Source organism: Convolutriloba macropyga, chromosome 10 (genome assembly GCF_964194025.1).
Source record: "Convolutriloba macropyga chromosome 10, txConMacr16.3, whole genome shotgun sequence".
NCBI classification, from domain to species: domain Eukaryota; kingdom Metazoa; phylum Xenacoelomorpha; order Acoela; family Convolutidae; genus Convolutriloba; species Convolutriloba macropyga.
The window spans coordinates 57598152-57625123 of record NC_134477.1 but is presented as its reverse complement, the minus strand read 5'-3'; positions in this window follow the sequence as shown (position 1 = coordinate 57625123).

Genomic DNA, 26972 nt, shown 5'->3' with positions numbered 1-26972 from the left:
AGCCGCGTCCTACATCATTTAGTTTCATTTGGTATGCTTTTATTGGTTTTTTTAGACAATTTACTGATATTAGAGTTATTTCATTGACTTTTTGATTGCAATTGTATTTTTTTATAAAACAACTCAGCACTGAGATTCTGCTAGATTTACTTGAGAAAACGTGAAAAAATCAATATATGATTTTTTGCCTTTGCAATTTGCTCCGTCTACTTTTTCTTTCGCATGGTCGATTTCGACGTAATTATCTATTTGGGCACTATTTGGTTTCATCGCGTTTATTGGGATTTAAAACGACGACTAAATATTTTAGAGACCCTCAAAGCTTGCCTTTGGATGTTAAGTTTTCAAAATTCAATGAAATCTTGCTTCATAGTTGAAATTTTAACATTTTTTGCTATTTTTTTAAATGATTTTATGATTTTTTCATGATTTTTGAAGTCAAATTTGAGTTGCGGTTTCGGGCCAGCCAAAAAGGGAAGTGTAGCGAAAAAGCTAGTGGCTTTGCGGCGTGATCTTTTTCACTCGATTTGTAAAGTTGAGTGAGAAATAGCTTTTAAAAATTTGCTTTCTAATTAGTGTTTTTTGCTTACATGCGGCAATCTGACCTTGATTTTTACTGCTTTTTTCAATTCTATAAATTGGATTTTTATCTAAATGCTTTTCAATGACAATTTTTTGAATTAAAAGTAAGAAATTGTCCTTCTACGTTATATAGATAATCGTATTTGGATGAATTTAAGTAGTTATAGTTAGTTAGGTAGGTAGGAAGGGTGAACACAATCAACCTAATGAAAAACAGGCTGTACGAGATTAGGGACGTTCGATGTCACCTGTTTATGGGGTTCATTCAATCAGATCTTCAATCGAGGTAACTGCTTATCACCAATCGATTCTAGCGCATAGGACGTATTTACATTTTCGTTCGCCTGCGGTTGAGTGAAGATGCTGCAACCGCTTTTTTATTACAAGCTGTGACAACAAAAATTAGACTTCAGCTTCTGAACCAACTTTCGCCTGAACTAAAAGATGAGTCTTGAACTTTGCTGTGTTTTGTAAAAGATTTACCCAACTTTCAACTTCGTAATCCAGACATTCATCCTTTTGATGTCAATTTTTTGTTTTGCTTTCCGTTGAGTTCGAGTCGCTTACATTTTCGTGAATACGCGTGAGAAATAAAATTGAAGTAACCAGGGGTGGAAGTTCATCCATAAAAGCGAAACCGGTAAAACAGACCAAAAATGACGCCGCTTGCCTCATTTGTCCCTTTTTCTTAACTCGCGCCCCAGTGGGTGCATTCAAGTGGTGCAATCAGCCAATTTTTATCAAAAGGAGAAAATCTGGTTGATGAGAATATAAAATTTCAAAGCACTTAGCTTCTAACAATTTTTGAATTGATTTCACCACCACCTAGAGGGGTCAATGAAACAGAGGGCACACCTAGAGGGCTCAACCGCGATTTTGAAACCAGTCAGTAAAATCGTATATAAACAAGAAGATCGGGAGGGGGAGATCCTTTCGAGATCCCTTCGGCAGAGGGGATCCCTGATCCCTTAGGGGGATCTTTTATGTTAAGAAAAAGATAGTAGCGCTACTTATTTTTGTCTGGTGGCTTAATGTTGATATTGCGCAATTGAAAAGCCATTCCAGTTTCAACTTGTCTTGCTTATTTGTGGCAAAACATAGCAAAGTAGATTTCAATTAAAGCTGAATTTATACGTTATAACATATAGAACAGAATTTTTATAGAAACTGTTTTAGGTAAGACAATTAAACGTGCAAAAGCGTCAAATTTAATACAAAATATCGCTTTTTTGCTAATTAAGAGTCTGATTTTATCGCTTCATGGCAAATAAATGGGTTACACACTGGACATTCTTCCTATATCTCGTTTTTAACGGCAATTTCATCAAAATCAATATCAGACTCCGTGATTGCGGCGGTTTTTACGAAGTCGGGGTCAGGAATTTCAGCGTTGTCAGTATTCGTTTCATTTGTGTTTTCATTTTTCTCTGGTTTTCAATTTCGTACAACTCTCCAGACGACCAGGAACTCACTGATTCATTATCGAAATTGTCGTCTTCGTCGAAGAAGCCATCGTGGACATAATTTATGTGACCAAACGGCAGCGTATCGATCCCATTGTCAAGAATGTATCGTTTATCGTCAAAAACTTCAATGCCCTATAAAGTTTTGTGATTTTGAGCCCATTGAAAGGTGGAATTGTGCAAGCCGATAATGTAGCATGTAGCGGTTTTTAGGCAACAGCATTTGACGAAATTTTGGCCCAGATGACTTTCCTGGTAAGTTCATCTGTACTTCTAAATTTTTCTGGTAACTGCTCTGCCAGAATGTTTGATTTTCCATTTGGTCGTCGCCAGAGGGTAATCTTGATGAGCTTCATATAATTCGGGTGAATAACCAATATATATCAATATGTATCCATGCTGTGCCGTTGACAAAATTTTGAGTACTTCATCAAGCATGATGTGAGCATCTAGCGAAAATTTTTTCAAGGGCAAATAATCTTTCTGCAGTACAGCGCCGTAAAATTTATTTGCGTCCAGCGTCAGAGCATATGTAGACGGCTTAGAAGCCTCATAGTTCGGCAGATGGCAGTTGTTTGCTTGAAAGAGTCGTTGCTCATAGATTGAAGACACTCCTCCGCGCATCATGTTCTCTACTAGTTCAAGTTGTTCTCCTTCGGTTAGCAAATGCAGGTCGGGTTTGGACACCTTGAGGAAGGCATCTCCTGATAAATTTTGATGCTCCATAAAACTGTGCGCAATCTAAAAAGTACCTCTGAAAGCCTCAAAGACGCACGCCAAGAGCAAAGTGTCACAGGTTAGCTAACGGTCTTAGTAGTCGCCGCAGTTTTTTTACAAATAAATTTTGAAAACACTGTTTGAGCATGGTTGTAGTCGGTTTCGCTGATATTGACTTCACTGCCATGAAATTTATTTTTCGATTCCGATAATGGCGGTAAGACTTTTTTCAAAATTTTCTGATGTGCAGGAATAACAGTAAAAAATTTTTGGCTGAGAAGTTGAAAATCGCAACTGGAGTAAGATTCTTACTTGGAGCATAAAGTGGAATGTCAAAGCGACTGTCAGGCAGATCAGCTACTAAGGGTTCGAGTGATTGTGGCATGAAGTTGAACGAGTCAATTAACCTCATTTATTCGAAGATGGGTGCTTGTTGGCTTGTTGCCCGGCCACCGACTCAAAAGTTTTTATGTATACTCCGACAGAGAGTGATATACAGTTTTCATCAGTAGAAGGTATAACTTCAAACTTCGTTGTTTCCGGCCCACACTCTGCTAGTGCGAGACATATATGGTCAATATCATACTTTTTGATATTGTAACCAATCATTGCCGTAGAGTGAGATGTTCTGCGACGAGTGTTACAGAGTTGATTCTCTCACCCTAGCAAATGACCATTGTAGTGACAATGGCCAAGAACAAGCTCAGCCTCATCGTTTATTTCGTTTCCACAGACCCAATAACTCGTTTTTTTTTCACGTGCTGGAACAAGTCTTCGGTAGGGTCCGTAGAAAGCTCGTTTTTGGTTGTAGATGTCACGCGCCAGTACGTGCTAAGATTTCACAAATTCGTTCGAACAGTTGTCATCTCTTTTGAGTTCAAAGTACACAGGAGTTGCTTCACCGTGTTCTATGGCTGCTATAGCATAACCACCAGGTTCATGATTATCAATTGAAACTGTGTAGGAATTAGAGGGTGAGGGTTGTGCTGTGGCGATTGGAACAAGATAAGATTCTGTGTCAAAGTACAGAACGATAGGAAGAAACCAGCGTGCTTTCCAGTTTCGGAACGGTAAGGAAGCGTTGCTTTCATTTGGCATAAAAATTACTGCTGAGCATATTTGCTGCGTGTTTTGACATGGTTTTGATAAGTTTCTTTGTTTGTACACATATGAAAACAATTTTGACAAATACGTTGCGCTGCACGGTGCGATATTCCTTTGAAGTAAGCGAAAAATTGTTCCAGATTAAGTTGAGAACGTAGTGCTGGGCATTTTTAGTGTGGAGGAGAAAAAGATCCATTGCGAAGGAATTGTTTGCATTTTTGGAGACGTAAATCATCACCAAACGTGTTTCCTCGATTCTTCAAACAAAACAGATTAATGAAAACCAATAAAGTTTTAATATTTTGATTCGTTCAGCGGGAACGTTAGATTTTTATTGATAATGTTTAACAAACACTTAGCCGAAAACATTGATGCGAACGTCGTTGGCCTCTTCAAAATGTGCGATCCTGATTATGGGCATCGGCATCTGATAGTCTCCAACTGGCTGTTGTTCCGCATTTTTGTTTGCACGTACCTGGATTCGTCTTCTAAATTCCCGAGCGACCTTCTGTCAGTAAATTGATTCGATTTTTGGAGTGATACGCGGCAACAAAACAATACAAGAAGCAGTTGTGGTCAAAATGGTTTCGTTGTTTATTGGTATTCATTGGTATTCTGGCCAAAGAGTGCTACAATCATGTCTTATGCGAAGTTGAATTAAATGCAAATACCAATCTTTGGCTGTAATAGCCGGAGAAACATATGTGTTTTTTGTATTCAATATTTGCGTAATTTTTTTGCAATGACGTGGCTAAATAGCTGTATTGGTGTTCTAGTGCAACTGAATATCTCTGTTAAGGGATAAAAAATGATTATTACCGTTTTTTAGAAACAAAAACATCGAAAAAAGCAATTTTGAAAATATTTTTGGATTTTAGTATAACAAGTCTCATCAATGATTACTTGAAGTTAGAGCAGAATCAGTTGAGGGTTCAAAAATGTTTTAAAAATAAGAAAAAATATTTTTTTAAAAAATGAAATAGAAATTAGTTTTCGTTTTCTTTTCGCAATTTTCAATGGAACTCACACTTGGCGAACAGCTAGCTTCATCAATCCTATGATCAAAGTTTCACAGCGTGAGATTTTATGAAGAGTAGTAATTACAGAACTGTGAAAAAGCGTCGGGAACACGATTTGTCAAAACATCTGGCGCCGTCTGTTTTTGATTGAGAACAAGTGTTTGCAAAAACTGTTTTCCCGGGGTTTTTTGGCTCAGATTATCATGACATTTTATTTCTGTTACAAAGCTGTAAAAAAACTCATTCTGAGTATTTTCCAGCAAAACATCATTGATTTTTTTTCAGTTTTTTTTTAAAAATTGACCTTTTTTTCAGAAAAAGATTTTTTTTCTCTAAAATTTTTAGGGAGGTCATTCTCAAGTAACTCCTTTAAAATGTAGTAAAAAATATAGGGATAACATTGAAACGTTAAAAATTGCATGCTTTCAAATTAGCTGACAGAAAAAAAATTTTTTTCAAAATTTATTGTTTTCACAAAATATTTGCTTTTTTACGAATAACTTTTTTCCTGTTACAGATATGAAAAAATTTATTTTGACCAAAAATTTAGAACTTGTTGTTTTACATCATATGAGATACTTATCAGTAGTTTTCTGATCAGTCTTCCTCTTGTAGGGGGAAGTCAAAGACAAAAATATATGACTGAAAATAGATTTTGATCTCTGTGAACCGGAAATTGTGCTTCTCCAAAATTTTTTTTCAGAGGTTTTTTGTAGAACATTCTGCTCTCAGCAAATTTTTTCCCTACAGAATTGTCCAATTTTTCATTTTTCGTAGTTTTTCTTGTTTTCCAAAAATTCGCCAATTTTTCGATCTAATTGTTCAGAAAATAGTTTGAAAATTGGCAAAGACACCACTTCACAATATAGTTGTCCGAGTCCTATATTTTAGACCGTATTGTGCTCTATAAACCCATGTTTATACATGTTTCTTCATTTTGCAAAGATCCACTTGGCTTAGTCCTTCGAAATTTATTTTGAATTCTCGAAAACCAAACTAATAATACTAAATTTTAATTTTGTTCACAAAAATTGTTTAATCTCATTTATAAAATCGAAACAAATTAATCCTAGAAATTGACTCAACATTTTTATAAAACACAATTTTTGATTACTCTAATAAGCATTTTTTCACACCACCAAACTGGGACTGTGCTTCCTCTCAGAGTTTCTAATCAAAGAGTTTTTCGCACGGTCAAATGGACCTTTTTTTCTTGGCGCGAAAGAGAGTTTTGGCGTCTCGTAGTTTTCAGTTGTTCTTGTTGTTGTTGTTGTTGTTGATGTTGCTGTTGTTGCTACCAAGCTTGAACCGACCTGTTTTCTTCTGTTTTCTTTTTCTGCTGTTGTTTCATGCATCTTTTCCAAAACTGTTGTCGGTGTCGTCAAGACAGACGGTGTTCTGAAGTTGGTCGCAGACAAATTCTTCATCAGTTGATTTGCAGTTGGTAGTGAGCCAAATTCCCTGCAAGTCTTTCCACTGTAACGGGAGAGCTCTCGGGAGTCACAGTGGCACTAGAATCAGAAGTTGGCGTTGAAACACATCCTGGTGTTGATGGTGGTGACTCGAGAGAATGTGGAAGGCCCCATTAATCGGCTAGGTCATTACAGGCTCGAACTACTCCCAACTGGTTTTCGAAACAGAGTTCGCAGTCGCAGTCATATTTGTATAGAATGATTCCAGTTTCTTTTGGCAGCGTCACAATGTCATAAGGGTAAAGAGGAGGAGTTAACAGCAAAGGTTGAACGAACCCGCCTGAAGTGATATAGATTCCACCGCAAAATTCACTCTCCTTTCTGTCGGGCAATGTTGCAATGAAGTAAATGCAGATTTTGGATATCACGAATTGCTCAAGTTTTGTCCAATTCTCTTCTTTCTCGTTTGTTTTTTTGTTGGATAAAAACAACAAGGTTTTCGCAAAAAGTTTGGTACACAATTGTTCGCTCCAGACGTTGTTTTGTTCAATCAGGATATGGAAAGGAAAAATCGGCGTTTGAAGAAATTTGAAGAGGTGAAAATGTTTTTACTTAAACAATTTTGGAATGCTCTTAAGCGAAGATAAGCAATATTAATATTTTTGATTATTGAAGAAGAAAAAGTTTGGAAGGAATTTTAAGCGCAAGGATATTTGTTCACAAAATTAGACTTCTGCTCAGACCGTAGACTTTAAACAAAGCTAAAGAGTTGCAGTTGCGAAACTGAAATGAAATAAAATGTAGCGGGGAATTTACCCCCATATATTTTATGTGGTTTAGGAATGGTTCCACTGGCCTCTCTTATCTGCCCCCGGCACACCCAAAGGCCTACTATTTTGGCCCGGAATATTGATCGAAAACACATGTTTTATTTCTGAGACTACAACGGATTTAGGTACAGGCTTTAAACTGCACATGTATTAACAAAATTTAATTGAACGCCAGGTGTGTTTCATTAATTAGGATCAAGTCGGATAAATAGACCACGCACGTGCAACCCACGCATGCCGCGCACCTGAGGTGGAGAGCACGCTGACCTCAGACGTGACAAAGTCTTCAGACAAATCAAAAGTTGTAAAAATCTATGCAGTACCTTGTCTCTACACAACTTTCAAGATTTTGTTTGCCAATTCAATTACCCCAGAGTTAAATGGAAAAATTTTTCAAAAGCTTGTTTCGGCGGTTAAATACATCAAAAGTTTGAGCATATTCTCCCACTCAATTCAGAAACTGTTGCTAAACTTCTCTAACGTAGCTACTAAGGAGATTTCAAAATACATTGTCTGGGCCAACCTCAAGTGCTTTCTGCCAAATCAGAGACATATTTTCGAGTTAAAAGGCTAATTTGCTTGTTGATTCTGTTAATTCTGATGTTTTGTTTGTATGCATAGTATATGGAGAGAAAATAAAACCTTGAAAAAAAAATTTGTACAACTAAGCAGAGTTGGCGTCTTCAAAATGTACCATCCTGATTATGGGCATCGGCATCTGATAGTCTCCAACTGGCTGTTGTTCCGCATTCTTGTACGTCTCTGGATTCGTCTTCCCAATTCCCGAGCGAACTTCTGTCAATAAAGTGATACGCGGCAACAAAACAATACAGCAGTTGTGGTCATAATGGTTTCGTATGTTGAGCCATGAACGGCATCCGCTCAGGAAACCTTGTAGAGCTATATATGACGATGCGTGCACGTCCGTGGCAAAGGCGGCTATCTTGGCTTCCACACTGTTTACTTTGCGTAGAATCCAACCACTGCCTTGTGATGAAAACATGAAGAAGCTATTCAACATCTTACTCAACATCTTGAAAAAATCTTTGTTTGAGATTCCGTCCTAGTACACTGTAGTCATTTCAGAGCTAGCAAAGATTTTGATAGCTTGTTCTTCGTTGTTATTTTCGTTTTTTCAATGTAGAGATGCAGAGGCGCAACGAACTGAAATTTTTGGCTGCATTCAAAACTTCGCAGTTTAGAAGCTCAGTTATGATGTCTCAATTGTTCTGCATGAATTCAAAGAGATCTCGGTCGTCCTCCATTCCATCAAGAGTGAAAACTTGAAGTGCTCCTTGAAAAGCGGATTCTGTTGGTCTTCTGCTTGTTTCACTTATTCTCGAGGGCACTCTATGTTGATTTCTTATGTGTGTGGCAAAGCAATCAGCAGAATCAAAGCCAATGTAGAAGCGGAGGCAACATTGTACTAACGGGTTGTCGGTATTAGAAATGTGTCTCTAGAGTTCGTAGATCTCTTGAAGTGAAATCACAGTGTTCACAGCGGAACGCTGGCACTCCGACTTCATCAGGATGCAAGCTCTTTTGATGACGATTGCGGTTGGTGCTAAAACTGAATTTGGCGTTTCAAAATTTGATTAAAAACTTAATAACCAATGTCCTGATTGATTCAATTTAAAAACAGGTTCAAAACGAAATTTCTAGGCACGAAATTTCCTTCCAATTAGTTAAATAAAGGATTACACAGATGTGAATTGTATCATTGCGCAAGGTTCACAGCCCAATCAATTAAATTAGGAGATAGAAGAAGCTTTAGAAACAACATTTTTTTTACCTTGTATGAGGGTGTTTAGCAATTTATGCAAACTTAGTCCCTGCTTTATGCAAATTCTATCATTCGCCAGTGAGGGCGTAGATCATGTTGTATGCAAATTCATTTGTATATATCATTGGTATTCTGGCCAAAGAGTGCTACAATCATGTCGTATGCAAAGTTGAATCAGAATGCAAATACCAATCTTTCGCTGTAATAGCCGGAGAAACATGTGCGTATTTTCTATGCAATATATGTTTAATTTAGTTGCAAGGACGCGGCTAAGTAGTTATTACCGTTTTTTAGAAACAAGAACATCGAAAAAAATTTTGAAAATAGTTTTGGATTTGAAGTAAGAAATTTTTTTTTGTAAATTCAAATAGAAATTAGTTTTTGTTTTTTTTTCGCAATTTTTAATGGAACTCATACTTGGCGAACAGCTAGCTTCATCTTTCTTAAGATCAAAGTTTCTCAGCGTGAGATTTTACGAAGACCAGTTTTTACAGAACTGTGAAAAAGCTTCGGGAACACGATTTTTCAAAAAACATCTGGAGCCATCTTTTTCCGATTGAGAACAAATGTTTGCAAAAACTGAGTTCCCGGGGTTTTTCGGCCTAGATTATCATGACCTTTTAATTCTGCATCGTCATCTGATATTCTTCAACTGGCTGTTGTTCCGCATTCTTGTACGTATCTGGATTCGTCTTTTCAATTCCCGAGCGACCTTCTGTCAATAAAGTGATTCGATATTTGAGTGATACGCGGCAACAAAACAATACAGCAGCTGTGGTCAAAATGGTTTCGCATGTTGAGCAATGAACGGCATCCGCTCAGGAAACCTGGTAGAGCTATATATGACGATGCATGCACGGGGGCAAAGGCGGCTATCTTGGCTTCCTAACTGTTTACTTTGCGAAGAATCCATCCACTGCCTTGTGATGAAAACATGAAGAAGCTATTCAACATCTTACTCAACATCTTGAAAAAATCTTTGTTTGAGGGTCCGTCCAAGTACACTGTAGTCATTTCAGAGCTAGCAAAGATTTTGATAGCTTGTTCTTCGTTGTTATTTTCGTTTTTTCAATGTAGAGATGCAGAGGCGCAACGAACTGAAATTTTTGGCTGCATTCAAAACTTCGCTGTTTAGAAGGTCAGTTATGATGTCTCAATTGTTCTGCATGAGTTCAAAGAGATCTCGGTCGTCCTCCATTCCATCAAGAGTGAAAACTTGAAGTGCTCCTTTAAAAGCGGATTCTGTTGGTCTTCTGCTTGTTTCACTAGTTCTCGAGGGCACTCCATGTTGATTTCTTATGTGTGTGGCAAAGCGATCAGCAGAATCAAAGCCAATGTAGAAGCAGAGTCAACATTGTACTAACGGGTTGTCGGTTTTAGAAATGTGTTTCTAGAGTTCGTAGATCTCTTGAAGTGAAATCACAGTGTTCACAGCGGCACGCTGGCACTCCTACTTCATCAGGATGCAAGCTTATTTGGTTACGATTGCGGTTGGTGCTGATTGTGAATTTGGCGTAACAAAACTTGCTTAAAAACTCATTGTTAAATCAATTTGAAGATGAAATGGTTTCGTGTGCGAGCTAAACCAAACCTTCAACTCTCTAAAAATAACCAACGTCCTGATTGATTCAATTTAAAAACATGTTCAAAACGAAATTTCTAGGCACGAAATTTCCTTCCAATTAGTTAAATAAAGGATTACACAGATGTGAATAATATCATTGCGCAAGGTTCACAGCCCAATCAATTAAATTAGGAGATGGATGAAGCTTTAGAAACAACATTATTTTATCCCGTATGGGGTGATTAGCAATTTATGCAAGCTTAGTCCATGCTTTATGCAAATTCTATCATTCGCCAGTGAGGGCGTAGATCATGTTGTTTGCAAATCCATTTGCATATGTCATTGGTATTCTGGCCAAAGAGTGCTACAACCATGTCGTATGCAAAGTTGAATTAGAATGCAAATACCAATCTTTTGTTGTAATAGCCGCAGAAACATATGCGTATTTTCTATGCAATATATGCGTAATTTATTTGCAAGGACGTGGTTAAATAGTTATTACCATTTTTTAGAAACAAAAACATCGAAAAAAAAAATTTTGAAAACAGTTTTGGATTTTATTATAATAAGTCTCATCAATGATTTTTGGAAGTTAGAGCAGAATCAGTTGAGGGTTCAAAAATGTTTTAAAAGTAAGAAAAAATATTTTTTTAAAATTGAAATAGAAATTAGTTTTTTTTCGCAATTTTCAATGGAACTCATACTTGGCGAACAGCTAGCTTCATCTTTCTTATGATCAAAGTTTCTCAGCGTGAGATTTTATGAAGACTAGTTTTTACAGAACTGTGAAAAAGCTTCGGCAACACGATTTTTCAAAACATCTGGAGCCATCTGTTTCCGATTGAGAACAAATGTTTGTAAAAACTGTGTTCCCGGGGTTTTTGGCCTAGATTATAATAACTTTTTGATTCTGCATCGGCATCTGATAGTCTCCAAATGGCCGTTGTTCCGCATTCTTGTACGTATCTGGATTCGTCTTTCCAATTCTCGAGCAACCTTCTGTCAATAAAATGATTCGATATTTGGAGTGATACGCGGCAACAAAACAATACAGCAGTTGTGGTCAAAATGGTTTTGTATGTTGAGCAATGAACGGCATCCGCTCAGGAAACCTGGTAGAGCAATATATGACGATGCATGCACGGGGCAATGGCGGCTATCTTGGCTTCCACACTGTTTACTTTGCGTAGAATCCATCCGCTGCCTTGTGATGAAAACATGAAGAAGCTATTCAACATCTTACTCAACATCTTGAAAAAATCTTTGTTTGAGGGTCCGTCCAAGTACACTGTAGTCATTTCAGAGCTAGCAAAGATTTTGATAGCTTGTTCTTCGTTGTTATTTTCGTTTTTTCTTTGTAGAGATGCAGAGGCGCAACGAACTGAAATTTTCGGCTGCATTCAAAACTTCGCTGTTTAGAAGGTCGGTTATGATGTCTCAATTGTTCTGCATTAATTCAAAGAGATCTCGGTTGTCCTCCATTCCATAAAGAGTGAAAACTTGAAGTGCTCCTTGAGAGGCGGATTCTGTTGTTCATCTGCTTGTTTAACTAGTTCTCGATGGAACTCCATGTTGATTTCTTATGTGTGTGGCAAAGCGATCAGCAGAATCAAAGCCAATGTAGCAGCAGAGGCAACATTGTACTAACGGGTTGTCCGTTTTAGAAATGTGTTTCTAGAGTTCGTAGATCTCTTGAAGTGAAATCACAGTGTTCACAGCGGCACGCTGGCACTCCGACTTCATCAGGATGCAAGCTCTTTTGGTGACGATTGCGGTTGGTGCTAATTGTGAATTTGGGGTTACAAAAATTGCTTAAAAACTCATTGTTCAATCAATTTGAAGATGAAATTGTTTCGTGTGCGAGCTATACCAAACCTTCAACTCTCTAAAAATAACCAAAGTCCTGATTGATTTAATTTAAAAACTTGATCAGAACAAAATTTCTAGGCACGAAATTTCTTTCCAATTAGTTAACTAAAGGATTACACATATGTGAATAATATCATTGCGCATGGTTCACAGCCCAATCAATTAAATTGAGAGATAGATGAAGCTTTAGAAACAACATTTTTTTTATCTCGTATGAGGGTTTTTAGCAATTTATGCAAATTTAGTCCCTGCTTTATGCAAATTCTATCATTCGCCAGTGAGGGCGTAGATCATGTTGTATGCAAATCCATTTGCATATATCATTGGTATTCTGTTCAAAGAGTGCTACAATCATGTCGTATGCAGAGTTGAATTAGAATGCAAATACCAATCTTTTGCTGCAATGGCCGGAGAAACATATTCGTATTTTCTCTGCAATATATGCGTAATTTATTTGCAAGGACGTGGTTAAATAGCTTTATTGGTGTTCTAGTGCGACTGAATATCTCTCTTAAGGGATAAAAAAATGATTATTACCGTTTTTTAGAAACAAAAACATCAAAAAATTTTAAATAGTTTTGGATTTTAGTATAACAAGTCTCATCAATGATTTTTGGAAGTTAGAGCAGAATCAGTTGAGGGTTCAAAAATGTTTTAAAAGTAAGAAAAAATATTTTTTTTAAATTGAAATAGAAATTAGTTTTTGTTTATTTTTAGCAATTTTCAATGGAACTCATACTTGGCGAACAGCTAGCTTCATCATTCTTATGATCAAAGTTTCTCAGCGTGAGATTTTATGAAGATTAGTTTTTACAGAACTGTGAAAAAGCTTCGGGAACACGATTTTTCAAAACATCTAGAGCCATCTGTTTCCGATTGGGAACAAGTGTTTGCAAAAACTGTGTTCCCTGGGTTTTTTGGCCTAGATTATTATGAACTTTTAATTCTGTTACAAAGCTGTAAAAAACTCATTCTGAGTATTTTTCAGCAAAACAACCACATCATTGATTTTTTTTCAGTTTTTTTTGAAAAATTGATCTTTTTTTCAAAAAAAAAGATTTTTTCTTTAAAAACTTTAATGAGGTAATTCTCAAATAACTCATTCAAAATGTAGTAAAAAACATAGGGATAACATTGAAACGTTAAAAATTGCATGTTTTCAAATTAGCTGAAAATTTTTTTTTTCAAAATTTATTGTTTTCACAAAATATTTGCCTTTTTACAAATAAGTTTTTTCCTGTTATATGACTGAAATCAGATTTTGATCTCTGTGACCCGGAAATTGTGCTTCTCCAAATTTTTTTTCAGAGCTTTTTTGTTGAACATTCTGCTCTCAGCAAAATTTCTCCCTACAGAATTGTCCAACTTTTGCGTTTTTGTAGTTTTTCTTATTTTTCAAAAATTCGCCAATTTTTCGAGCAATTTGATCAAAAAACAGTTTGAAAATTGGCTAAGACACCACTTCACAATAAATTTGTCCGAGTCCTATTTTGTACACCGTATTGTGCTCTATAAACCCATTTTTATTCGTTTTTCTTCATTTTGCAAATATAGTCACTTGGCTTTAGACCCTTGAAATTTTTTTTTTGAATTCCCGAAAACCAAACTAATAATTCCAAATTTTTTTTGTACACAAGAAATGTTTAATCTCCTTTACAAAATCGAAGCAAATTAATCATAGAATTTGACTCAACATTTTTATGAAACACAATTTTTGATTACTCTAATAGGCATTTTTTCACACCACCAAACTGGGACTTTGTTTCCTATCAGAGTTTCTAATCAAAGAGTTTTTCACAGGGTCAAATGGACCTTCTTTTTCTTGGCGCGAAAGAGAACTTTGGCGTCTCGTAGTTTTCAGGTGTTCTTGTTGTTGTTGTTGTTGTTGTTGCTACCAAGCTTGAACCGACCTGTTTTCTTCTGTTTTCTTTTTCTGCTGTTGTTTCATGCATCTTTTCCAAAACTGTTGTCGGTGTCGTCAAGCCAGACGGTCTTTTGAAGTCGGTCGCAGACAAATTCTGCATCAGTTGACTTGTAGTTGGTAGTGAGCCAATTCCCTGCAAGTTTTTCCTCTGTAACGGGGCAAACAGACGAAGAGCTCTCGGGGGTCACAGTGGCACTAGTATCAGAAGTTGGCGTTGAAACACATCCTGGTGTTGGTGGTGGCGACTCGGGAGAATGTGGAACGCCCCGTTAATCGGCTAGGTCATTACAGGCTCGAACTACTCCCAACTGGTTTTCGAAAAAGAGCTCGCAGTCACAGTCATATTTGTATAGAATGATTCCAGTTTCTTTTGGCAGTGTCACAATGTCATAAGGGTAAAGAGGATGTGTTAACGACAAAGTTGAATGAACCCGCCTGAAGTAATATAGATTCCATCCCAATATTCACTCTCCTTTCTGTCGGGCAAGGTTGCAATGAAGTTAATTAATTTTTTGGGTATCATGAATTGCTCAAACTTTGTCCAATTCCCTTCTTTCTCGTTTGTTCTTTTGCTGGATAAAAACAACAAGGTTTTCGCAAAAAGTGTGGTACACAATTGTTTGCTCCAGACGTTGTTTTGGTCAATCAGGATATGGAAAGAAATTTTCTGCGTATGAAGAAGTTTGAAGAGAAAAATTTTTTTACTTTAACAATTTTAGAATGCTTTTAAGCGAAGATAAGCAAAATGAATGTTTTTGATAATTGAAGAAGAAAAAGTGTTGAAGGAATTTTAAGCGCAAGGATATTTATTCACAAAATTTGACTTCTGCTCGGACCGTAGATTTTCAAGGATAGAGTTGCAGTTTCGAATCTGAAATGAAAAAAAAATGTAGCGGGGAAATTACCCCCTTATATTTCATGTGAGTTAAGAATGGTTCCAGTGGCCTCTCTTATGTGCCCCCGTCACACCCAAAGGCCAATTAGTTTGGCCCGGAATTTTGATTGAAAACTTATGTGTTATATTGCTTAGAATAAAACGGATTTAGGCACAAGTTTTAAAGTGCAGATGTATTAACAAAATTTAATTGAACGCCAGGTGTTTTTCATTAATTTGGATCAAGTCGAATAAATAGACCACGCACGTGTAACCCCCGCGTGCCGCGCACCTGAGGTGGGGAGCACGCTGACATCAGACGTGACAGAGTCTTCAGACAAATCAAAAGTTGTAAAAATCTATGCAGTGCCTTGTCTCTACACAACTTTCAAGATTTTGTTTGCCAATTCAAATACCCCAGAGGTAAATGGAAAAATTTTTCAAAAGCTTGTTTTGGCGGTTAAATACAACATAAGTTTGAGCATAGACTCCCCCTCAATTCAGAAACAGTTGCTAAACTTCTCTAACGTAGCTGCTAATCAAAGGCCAACTACAACAACAGCAGCAACGTGAGGTTGAATGAAGACAATCAACAACGACTACAGCAAGGGAGCAGCTCACAGTTTCAACTCCATCAAAAGTCCCTGCAAAATAGTATTACAAAGCCCAGAAACCAACAAACTCAATCTGATAGCTTTGCAAGTGAATCTGTAAAGAGATTTCAAAATATCTTGTCTGGGCCAACCTCAGGTGCTTTCTGCCAAATTATGGACATATTTTTGATAGAGCAGAATTTTAGTAGACTTATAGCATCATTTGAAGCTCAAATCGAATTGAATCAACATCACTAATTTTTACAGTTTTTGTTTTATTATAAATGTAATGAGCAACAAAAATACAAATAAGCCACACAAAACGGAGTTTTGTGTTCGTATAGAAAAATTTCTAAGCAATTCAAACACGTTTCGAATATGAAGCACAGCAGAGGCTAGTCTTATCAGCTGCAAAGTTACCCAAATTTGTACTTTTGAAGTTTACATGCTTGAACCAGGCGGTTTATTTCGTCTTCATCCATCACACTGTCAGAATATGATTTCTCGAAACTTTCCGAGCCGAATTGACGAACATAGTGCTCGCTTTCTCACCAATAATGAAAATTTCTAAATTACTTGGCAAGGCAGCTGAAGACTTGAGTTCAGTTCAAATTGAACAATTGGTGAGTTTAGGGAGAATAAAATCATGCGACGCCTGCTGAATGCTAGTGAGATCAAACACCATAATAAAATGAATCGGGCACTTGGAAAATTTACTTCCATGACCATTGTTAACATAGGCTAAATGACATTGTGTTGAAATATAATCGTTTTTCATCAGTTGTACTTATTGGACTGTCAGCAACACGAAGTCCATTTCGGTAAATACAAATTTGCTCCAGATTGAATGTACGAAATTGGAAAAGGATTGAGTTGTTTGCTTCCTAAAAATGCTTCATTTGTGATAAGGCATATAACAAGACATCGAATTGGCTCCCTGCTGAAAACATCTTCTTGTTTCCAACTTTGCAAGCCAGTGAAGCAAGAAACGTTTTGATTATGGTCTCCAAATACGAATAGGACGCTGGACTTGACAGTAATTTTTTTTTTAATCGCAGCAACCACGTCATCGTTCAACGTCATTTTTCTCACATAAATTAGCTTCTATAATTTTTACTTTGTAGGATTTTGCTGTCGGAAATTGTGACAAAATCATCCACTGATCGTCGAAAAGAAATTAGCAGCGTCACACCACTCAAAAGATGTTGATCGCAACTAAAAATATCTAGAGCTTCTTTTCCAATAAAAAGAACATTCGACAGATTGTCTGACCTAAGCTTTTCGTCTGTTAACTTCAGCTGCGGGATTTGCCCCTGGGTTTTCGTCGTATGAATAACCTTGGCATGCCATCCAAGTTAATTTTGCATCTTTGTTATGAGCAAATTCAGTTTCAAGGAAACTTTTGTGAGCTTAATTTCCATTTGCATTTGAAATTTTTAATCCACGGGCATCTACTGTGCAGTCAGAAAAGAGCGAATGTAAAATATTTTTAAAAGTAAGGGACGTCTGTTTTGGTTACGTCTTCTGCAGCTGCAGCGTCATATTTCAAATCGGCTTCAGCAGCCTGAACTATCTTGCTTTTGATTTCCAAGAATATTTTTTGTAGGTCAATAATGTTATTTCTGTCTCCAGCCACCACAAAATCAAGCATCGGTCGGTCTGTTAGGGCTGTACGCCGGCCATACTTTTTGACAAAAACTACCATCAAAAGTTACAAGAAGCGCAGGTTTTTCAAGCAAATTCAGAGAACTATTTGTTGCCTCTGTTGGTAACATATTACCGATCATCTTTAACTCCATCCAACTTTTTTTGGCTGTTTACTTTTGAAATGACTGCCTTTCTCATATTAGTACTTTTTATAGTTTTTGAACCAGAACGTTTAGACCGTCTCAGAACGTTTTCGTCTCATTTGCACTGCCAAGGAGCCTCCTGTTTGCTTTTTGACTGTATTCGAAATATTGTTTTTCAGCACTTGCTTTGCGGATTTTTTTTTGCTGACAACATCCAATAACTCTGGTACGCTTTGTAAAAGAAGTTCTTTTACGACTCGTTTTGCTGCGGGTAGAATAAATTTCTGTGCAAGCGTTAAGGCAATTCAACCTAGGCCACTTGCTAAAGCTCCAAAGCCGCATCCTCTTTGTCTATAGTGTCCAGAAAAATAAGGCAACCAACGAAGATGCTTGATTGGTGTAGTACAATTCCAGTGTTTTACTCACCAAAACTTTTGAAATGTAAAGTCAATATTACTTTACCAGTCCCTGAAAAGGGGACTAATTGATCTGTTTCGGTACGTAGCTCTATGGAAATTGATTGAATCGTATTTGAAAGTAGTTTTTATAGTCCAAATTTGAAAAATCTCTTTTATGTGTTGGTTCAAGTTCACACACGCTACCGTTTTTCAGACGTTGTTTTGATTCAATGACACGTAATAATGGTGCCTCAGCATCACCAACATACTGATACTCAATAATGTTTGTATAAATGAATATTAAGTGCTTTCCCGCGCAGAGATCAGGAAATTCTCCATAATAAGCTTTTGTCTCATCGCTCTTCATTAACTTATTCGATGTAGGTGTATTAATCGTGTACCCTATTTGTACACCATGTTTATCTGAAATTCCTGTTAAAACCACAATACTGGGCATTTCTTCACTAGGAAAATTGATTCCCTCATTTTTACAAAAAAAGTATTTCGTAATTTCCAGTACGCGAAACGAAACGAAAAATTGGGTAGTACAACTGTTCGCTTGATAGTAAATCGAAGTTGACTAACAGTGTCAAAGTTTCCAGTCTTGAAAAAGATTTTTTTCCACTGTAAGGTCGAGAATTGACATTGGCATCAGATGAGGTTCTTTGTGAGTACTCGTATCCCTTAAGACTATATGCTGTCAAATCTGAATTCACAACATGCTGAACTTCGGTCGGAAAAATAATTTCACTTAGAGCTACCCTCCAGTTGTCCGATAGTTGAATTTCATCGTTGAAAAAACTGCTGAACGAAGCTAGTGTGTTTTGATCAAAGATCTTCATCAAAGCGCTAGAGATAACATGTACCGTAAACTTGTCTTCGATTCGTATACTTCCCATTTTTTAGAGGAGACTCTCGTACTAGTTGAAGTTCGGATTGATAAAACTTGCCCAGGATAACTTTTTTATCCGCATCAATGAGAAAGTACATGGGAGGATGCAATGTTGGGATAAATGCAATTTCGAATACCTCGTCAGTAAACGACTATTTGTAGCCCTTCCCGATAGTCTCCTCTTTTTTCACTTTGCGCAAAAAATCGCCAATACAGAATTTGGGTTTCTGAGAAGTTGCTGTTTTTGCAGTCAAGGACACAGGCCTGGGAAAGTCTTTCTTTGTGATTCTGTTTGGAGCGAGCTTTATCGTTCAATTTACTCTAGAATTGATTGTTTTAACAAACGCATCCAATTTCTTCTAAGTATCAGTAGATTATATATCGCAAGTTTATCGACATATGCTACATCAGCGGACCAGATCTCATTTATGGCTTCAACAACAACTTTAGGCTTTGGAAACCTGAGGCGACGTGAACGGTATTTGTTGAAGGATGGTTTCGTTTCCAGATACAATTTAATTTTCTTCATTGATAATTTGGTCAAATTTTGCAATCTTTTTTAGCTTCCAAATGCCGCAGGATTGTTTAAGTAGAGCTTTTCAAGTTTCCGCACATCGTCAATAGAAATACCAGTCTTTTCTTCGCGCTTCTTCCGCTGTCTTTTCTTTACTTTCATCAACTTTAGGCTTTGCGTTTTTTTTTCTTTTGGTTTAGAACGTCTTCCTTCTTGCGTGCTCTTTTTTTGGTTTTTGCTTCGCTTGTTTAGATGCAGCTTCTTTTTCATCTTCTTTGTAAAACTGATCTACAACTTTTTTTGCGCGAGTATTATAAACCAAGTCAGCTGATATATCATGTTCACTCAAGATTTTGGACTATTTTGACAAGTCAATTTTTGTGGGTTGTTATAAATTGTACAAAAAGCTTGTTGTATCTACTCCATGAGGCTCATCGTCAATGTGCAGAATTTTATTCTCTTCACTAATAGAAACCTTATTTGAATTGGAAGTTTTAATTAGGATAATTGCATCTCGTTTGGTATTGTTGTCATCCTTTGGTTTCAGTTCTAACATTATTGAGTCAAAGACTGAATCCCATCTTTTTTTCTGTATTAGCTCTATTTGACTGTCATCACTAAAAAAGGATTCGGTTCTAACATCATCTGCATCACTTGTTGTTTCGCCGCTACTCTTTGTTCTCTTGATTGACCTATCAATGTTAGTGTCCTCATCTTGTACTTTTATCTCATTATTTCGTTGGAAATTCGGATTAGTCCTTGTAGGAGTGCTAACTGAGTTGCTTTTTGCTGATACATTGGATTATCAATTTTTTCTTCCTTGGTTTGGTTTTTCGAAATGAACAATCTTTTGGGGATCAAAACAAACTCTTCTGCATGCAATATTCAAACTTCAAGTAAATATAGCACGACAATCCCAGCGCTCGAATGAGTTCTCGTTTTTTCGGGTAAAACGTTTCGCTTTTTCTCCGACCTTGTTTCCTATGATAACAAATGTTGAAATGATTTCATCTGATTTTTAAGGTACTAATTGTTCAGTGGACCGTTGCCATTGATTACATTGAGCAAACACTCACAGAGAGGGGTTTAAATTTATTTGGTGCTTAATTGAGGAACTTTCTGAAATTGCTCTCGGACAGCTCGAGCATTAGCTTAAGCATACATTACTCTCTCTCTCTCTCTCATCTGTCAAAGTATTGATAACAGCTTTGAAGGACAAGAAATAAAAAATTGTTGGACCTGGTTGTACAAAAATTGAACAATAACGCAAGGAGTCTGATGTTTTTGGATTGAAGTCAATGGTTAAGTGTTCAAAAGGTTTTTTTGTTGCAAGTTCATAGCTTTCCTTCCAGAAAGGTGTTTTGTTCAGCTGTTTTCCAACATAGGTTTTCTGCTGCATTTCTCTCGGTGATTTGAACAAAATGATATGGGTTGTGTTCAGATCAATCGTTCGCAAGCTTTTACCCTGTTGTAATTTCACTTAGAGCTACCCTCCAGTTGTCCGATAGTTGAATTTCATCGTTGAAAAAATTGCTGAACGAAGCTAGTGTGTTTTGATCAAAGATCTTCATCAAAGCGCTAGAGATAACATGTACCGTGAACTTGTCTTCGATTCGTATACTTCCCATTTTTTAGAGGAGACTCTTGTACTAGTTGAAGTTCGGATTGATAAAACTTGCCCAGGATAACTTCTTTATCCGCATCAATGAGAAAGCACATGGGAGGATGCAATGTTGGGATAAATGCAATTTCGAATACCTCGTCAGTAAACGACTATTTGTAGCCCTTCCCGATAGTCTCCTCTTTTTTCACTTTGCGCAAAAAATCGCCAATACAGAATTTGGGTTTCTGAGAAGTTGCTGTATTTGCAGTCAAGGACACAGGCCTGGGAAAGTCTTTCTTTGTGATTCTGTTTGGAGCGAGCTTTATCGTTCAATTTACTCTAGAATTGATTGTTTTTACAAACGCATCCAATTTGCCAAATTTGAATAAGTCCACTTTTCTTCTAAGTATTAGTAGATTATATATCGCAAGTTTATCGACATATGCTACATCAGCGGACCAGATCTCATTTATGGCTTCAACAACAACTTTAGGCTTTGGAAACCTGAAGCGACGTGAACGGTATTTGTTGAAGGATGGTTTCGTTTCCAGATACAATTTAATTTTCTTCATTGATAATTTGGTCAAATTTTGCAATCTTTTTTAGCTTCCAAATGCCGCAGGATTGTTTAAGTAGAGCTTTTCAAGTTTCCGCACATCGTCAATAGAAATACCAGTCTTTTCTTCGCGCTTCTTCCGCTGTCTTTTCTTTACTTTCATCAACTTTAGGCTTTGCGTTTTTTTTTCTTTTGGTTTAGAACGTCTTCCTTCTTGCGTGCTCTTTTTTTGGTTTTTGCTTCGCTTGTTTAGATGCAGCTTCTTTTTCATCTTCTTTGTAAAACTGATCAACAACTTTTTTTGCGCGAGTATTATAAACCAAGTCAGCTGATATATCAAGTTCACTCAAGATTTTGGACTATTTTGGCAAGTCAATTTTGTGGGTTGTTATAAATTGTACAAAAAGCTTGTTATATCTACTCCATGAGGCTCATCGTCAATGTGCAGAATTTTATTCTCTTCACTAATAGAAACCTTATTTGAATTGGAAGTTTTAATTAGGATAATTGCATCTCTTTTGGTATTGTTGTCATCCTTTGGTTTCAGTTCTAACATTATTGAGTCAAAGACTGAATCCCATCTTTTTTTCTGTATTAGCTCTATTGGACTGTCATCACTAAAAAAGGATTCGGTTCTAACATCATCTGCATCACTTGTTGTTTCGCCGCTACTCTTTGTTCTCTTGATTGACCTATCAATGTTAGTGTCCGCATCTTGTACTTTTAGCTCATTATTTCGTTGGAAATTCGGATTAGTCCTTGTAGGAGTGCTAACTGAGTTGCTTTTTGCTGATACATTGGATTATCAATTTTTTCTTCCTTGGTTTGGTTTTTCGAAATGAACAATCTTTTGGGGATCAAAACAAACTCTTCTGCACGCAATATTCAAACTTCAAGTAAATATAGCACGACAATCCCAACGCTCGAATGAGTTCTCGTTTTTTCGGGTAAAACGTTTCGCTTTTTCTCCAACCTTGTTTCCTATGATAACAAATGTTGAAATGATTTCATCTGATTTTTAAGTTACTGCTTGTTCAGTGGACCGTTGCCATTGATTACATTGAGCAAACACTCACAGAGAGGTGTTTAAATTTATTTGGTGCTTAATTGAGGAACTTTCTGAAATTGCTCTCGGGCAGCTCAAGCATTAGCTTAAGCATACATTACTCTCTCTCTCTCTCTCATCTGTCAAAGTATTGAGAACAGCTTTGAAGGACAAGAAATAAAAAATTGTTGGACCTGGTTGTACAAAAATTGAACAATAACGCAAGGAGTCTGATGTTTTTGGATTGAAGTCAATGGTTAAGTGTTCAAAAGGTTGTTTTGTTGCAAGTTCATAGCTTTCCTTCCAGAAATGTGTTTTGTTCAGCTGTTTTCCAACATAGGTTTTCTGTTGCATTTCTCTCGGTGATTTGAACAAAATGATATGGGTTGTCTTCAGATCAATCGTTCGCAAGCTTTTACCCTGTTGTAATAAGATATGCTTATAATAAATCACACTAATGTTTCTATGGCGTCCTGCAGTTGCAAGTTTTGAAAATTCTGTCATTGAAAATTTCTTAACACGAATCATCAAACACAAGCAGACATTTTTCCAGATGAGAAATAAATTCGATTCCAGAAAATTTAGTGAGAAAAAATGTTCACTTACACTCTATTGTTCTGAACTTTGGCTGCTCGTGCTGATAGTAGTAAATAGAACTAAAGTTCGGATAGAAGATGTTTCTTAATAGCATTTGGAATTTAAATTCTGTTTTACCACAACATGACGGACCATAAATAGCCATGGAAAGACTATCGCTAGTTGATATTATTTTGTTCATAGCTTTGTTTTTGGAAGAGCGTAGCCAACTGCGCGTGAAAGCAATGACAACCAAAATGTTGATTCTTTAGTCTATTTCGGAAAACTCAAGCTGGGTTAAAGACACTACAATAAGAAAAAGTGTTTATAAAATTTGAGTAAAAAAACGAATCCGGAAAGTGGTAGACTAGAATTAGAGGTAGCCTAGAATTACTTTCAATATTTGAAATGAAAGTTTCATTTAGGATAATTGCAGCTCTTTTGGTATTGTTGTCATCCACTAGTTTCAGTTCTAACATTATTGAGTCGAAGAGTGAATCCCAACTTTTTTTCACTATTAGCTCTACTTCACTGTCATCACTATAAAACGATTCGGTTCTAACATCATCTGCATCACTTGTTGCTTCGCCGCTAATCTTTGTTTTTCTTTATTGACCTGTCAGTTTAGTGTCCGCATCTTGTACTTTTTTCTCATTATTTTGTTTGAAATTCGGATTAGTCCTTGTAGGAGTGCTAACTGAGTTGCTTTTTGCTGATACATTGGATTATCAAACATTTCTTCCTTGGTTGGGTTTTTTGAAATGAACATTCTTTTCGGGATCAAAACATACTCTTCTGCATGCTTTATTCGACCTTCAAGTAAATATAGCACGACAATCCCAACGCTCGAATGGGTTCTGGTTCTTTGGCTAAAACGTTTTGCTTTTTCTCCAATTTTGTTTCCTATGATATTAATTGTTGAAATGATTTCTCCTGATTTTTAAGTTACTGCTTGTTCACTGGAACGTTGCCATTGATTACATTGAGCAAATACTCACAGAGAAAGGTTTTAAAGCTATTTGGTGCTTATTTGTGGAATTTTCTGAAATTGCTCTCGGGCAGCTCGAGCATTAGCTTTAGCATACATAACTCTTTCTTTCTCATCTGTCAAAGTGGTTACAACAGCTTTGAAGGACCGTAGATTAAAAATTGTTTGACCTGATTGTACAAAAACTTAACATTAACGCAAAAAGTCTGATGTTTTTGGATTGAAGTCAATGATTAAGTGTCCAAATGGTTGTTTTGTTGCAAGTTCATACCATTTTTTCCAAAAATGTGTGTTGTTCAGCAGATGTTTTCCAACATAGGTTTTCTGCTGTATGTCTATCGATAATTTGAACAAAATGATATGGGTTGTGTTCAGATCAATCGTTCGCAAGCTTTTACCCTGTTGTAATAAGTTATGCTTATAATAAATCACACTAATGTTTCTATGGCGTCCTGCAGTTGCAAGTTTTGAAAATTCTGTGTCATTGAAAATTTCTTAACACGAATCATCAAACACAAGCAGACAATTTTCCAGATGAGAAATAAATTCGATTCCAGAAAATTTAGTGAGAAAAAATGTTCACTTACACTCTATTGTTCTGAACTTTGGCTGCTCGTGCTGATAGTAGTAAATAGAACTGAAGTTCGGATAGAAGATGTTTCTTAATAGCATTTGGAATTTAAATTCTGTTTTACCACAACATGACGGACCATAAATAGCCATGGAAAGACTATCGCTAGTTGATATTATTTTGTTCATAGCTTTGTTTTTGGAAGAGCGTAGCCAACTGCGCGTGAAAGCAATGACAACCAAAATGTTGATTCTTTAGTCTATTTCGGAAAACACAAGCTGGGTTAAAGACACTACAATAAGAAAAAGTGTTTATAAAATTTGAGTAAAAAAACGAATCCGGAAAGTGGTAGACTAGAATTAGAGGTAGCCTAGAATTACTTTCTATATTTGAAATGAAAGTTTCATTTAGGATAATTGCAGCTCTTTTGGTATTGTTGTCATCCACTAGTTTCAGTTCTAACATTATTGAGTCGAAGAGTGAATCACAACTTTTTTTCACTATTAGCTCTACTTCACTGTCATCACTATAAAACGATTCGGTTCTAACATAGTCTGCATCACTTGTTGCTTCGCCGCTAATCTTTGTTTTTCTTTATTGACCTGTCAGTTTAGTGTCCGCATCTTGTACTTTTTTCTCATTATTTTGTTCGAAATTCGGATTAGTCCTTGTAGGAGTGCTAACTGAGTTGCTTTTTGCTGATACATTGGATTATCAAACATTTCTTCCTTGGTTGGGTTTTTTGAAATGAACATTCTTTTCGGGATCAAAACATACTCTTCTGCATGCTTTATTCGACCTTCAAGTAAATATAGCACGACAATCACAACGCTCGAATGGGTTCTGGTTCTTTGGCTAAAACGTTTTGCTTTTTCTCCAATTTTGTTTCCTATGATATTAATTGTTGAAATGATTTCTCCTGATTTTTAAGTTACTGCTTGTTCACTGGAACGTTGCCATTGATTACATTGAGCAAATACTCACAGAGAAAGGTTTTAAAGCTATTTGGTGCTTATTTGTGGAATTTTCTGAAATTGCTCTCGGGCAGCTCGAGCATTAGCTTTAGCATACATAACTCTTTCTTTCTCATCTGTCAAAGTGGTTACAACAGCTTTGAAGGACCGTAGATTAAAAATTGTTTGACCTGATTGTACAAAAACTTAACATTAACGCAAAAAGTCTGATGTTTTTGGATTGAAGTCAATGATTAAGTGTCCAAATGGTTGTTTTGTTGCAAGTTCATACCATTTTTCCCAAAAATGTGTGTTGTTCAGCAGATGTTTTCCAACATAGGTTTTCTGCTGTATGTCTATCGATATTTTGAACAAAATGATATGGGTTGTGTTCAGATCAATCGTTCGCGACCATTTGCCCTGTTGTAATAAGTTATTCTTAACATAAATCACACTAATTTCTCTATGGCGTCCCGCAGTTGCAAGTTTTGAAAATTCTGTGTCATTGAAAATTTCTTCACACGAATCATCAAACACAAGCAGAAAATTCTTTGTCATTGAAAATTTCTTTACACGAATCATCAAACACAAGCAGACAATTTTCCAGATGAGAAATAAATTCGATTCCAGAAAACTTAGTGAGAAAAAATGTTCACTTACACTCTACTGTTCTGAACTTTGGCTGCTCGTGCTGATAGTAGTAAATAGAACTAAAGTTCGGATAGAAGATGTTTCTTAATAGCATTTGGAATATAAATTCTGTTTTACCACAACACGACAGACCATAAACAGCCATAAAATCCTATCGCTAGTTGATGTTTTTTGTTCAAAGCTTTGGTTTTGGAAGAGCGTAGCCAATTGCGCACGAAGGCAATGAAAACCAAAATGTTTTTTCTTTACTTTCAAGTTCGGAAACCACAAGCTTGGTTAAATACACTACAATAAGAAAAAGTCTTCAAAATTGATTAAAATAAACGACACCGGAAAGTGGTAGACTAGAATTAAAGTTAGCCGAGAATTACGTTCAATATTTGAATTGAAAGATTTATTTAGGATAATTGCAGCTTTTTTGGTATTGTTGTCATCCATTAGTTTCAGTTCTAACATTATGGAGTCGAAGACTGAATTCCACCTTTTTTTTCACTATTAGCTCTATTTCACTGTCATCACTAAAAAACGATTCAGTTCTTACATCAACTGCATCACTTGTTGCTTCGCTACTCTTTGTTCTCTTGATTGACCCATTAGTGTTAGTGTCCGCATCTTGTACTTTTAACTCATTATTTCGTTGGAAATTCGGATTAGTCCTTGTAGGAGTGCTAACTGAGTTGCTTTTTGCTGATACATTGGAT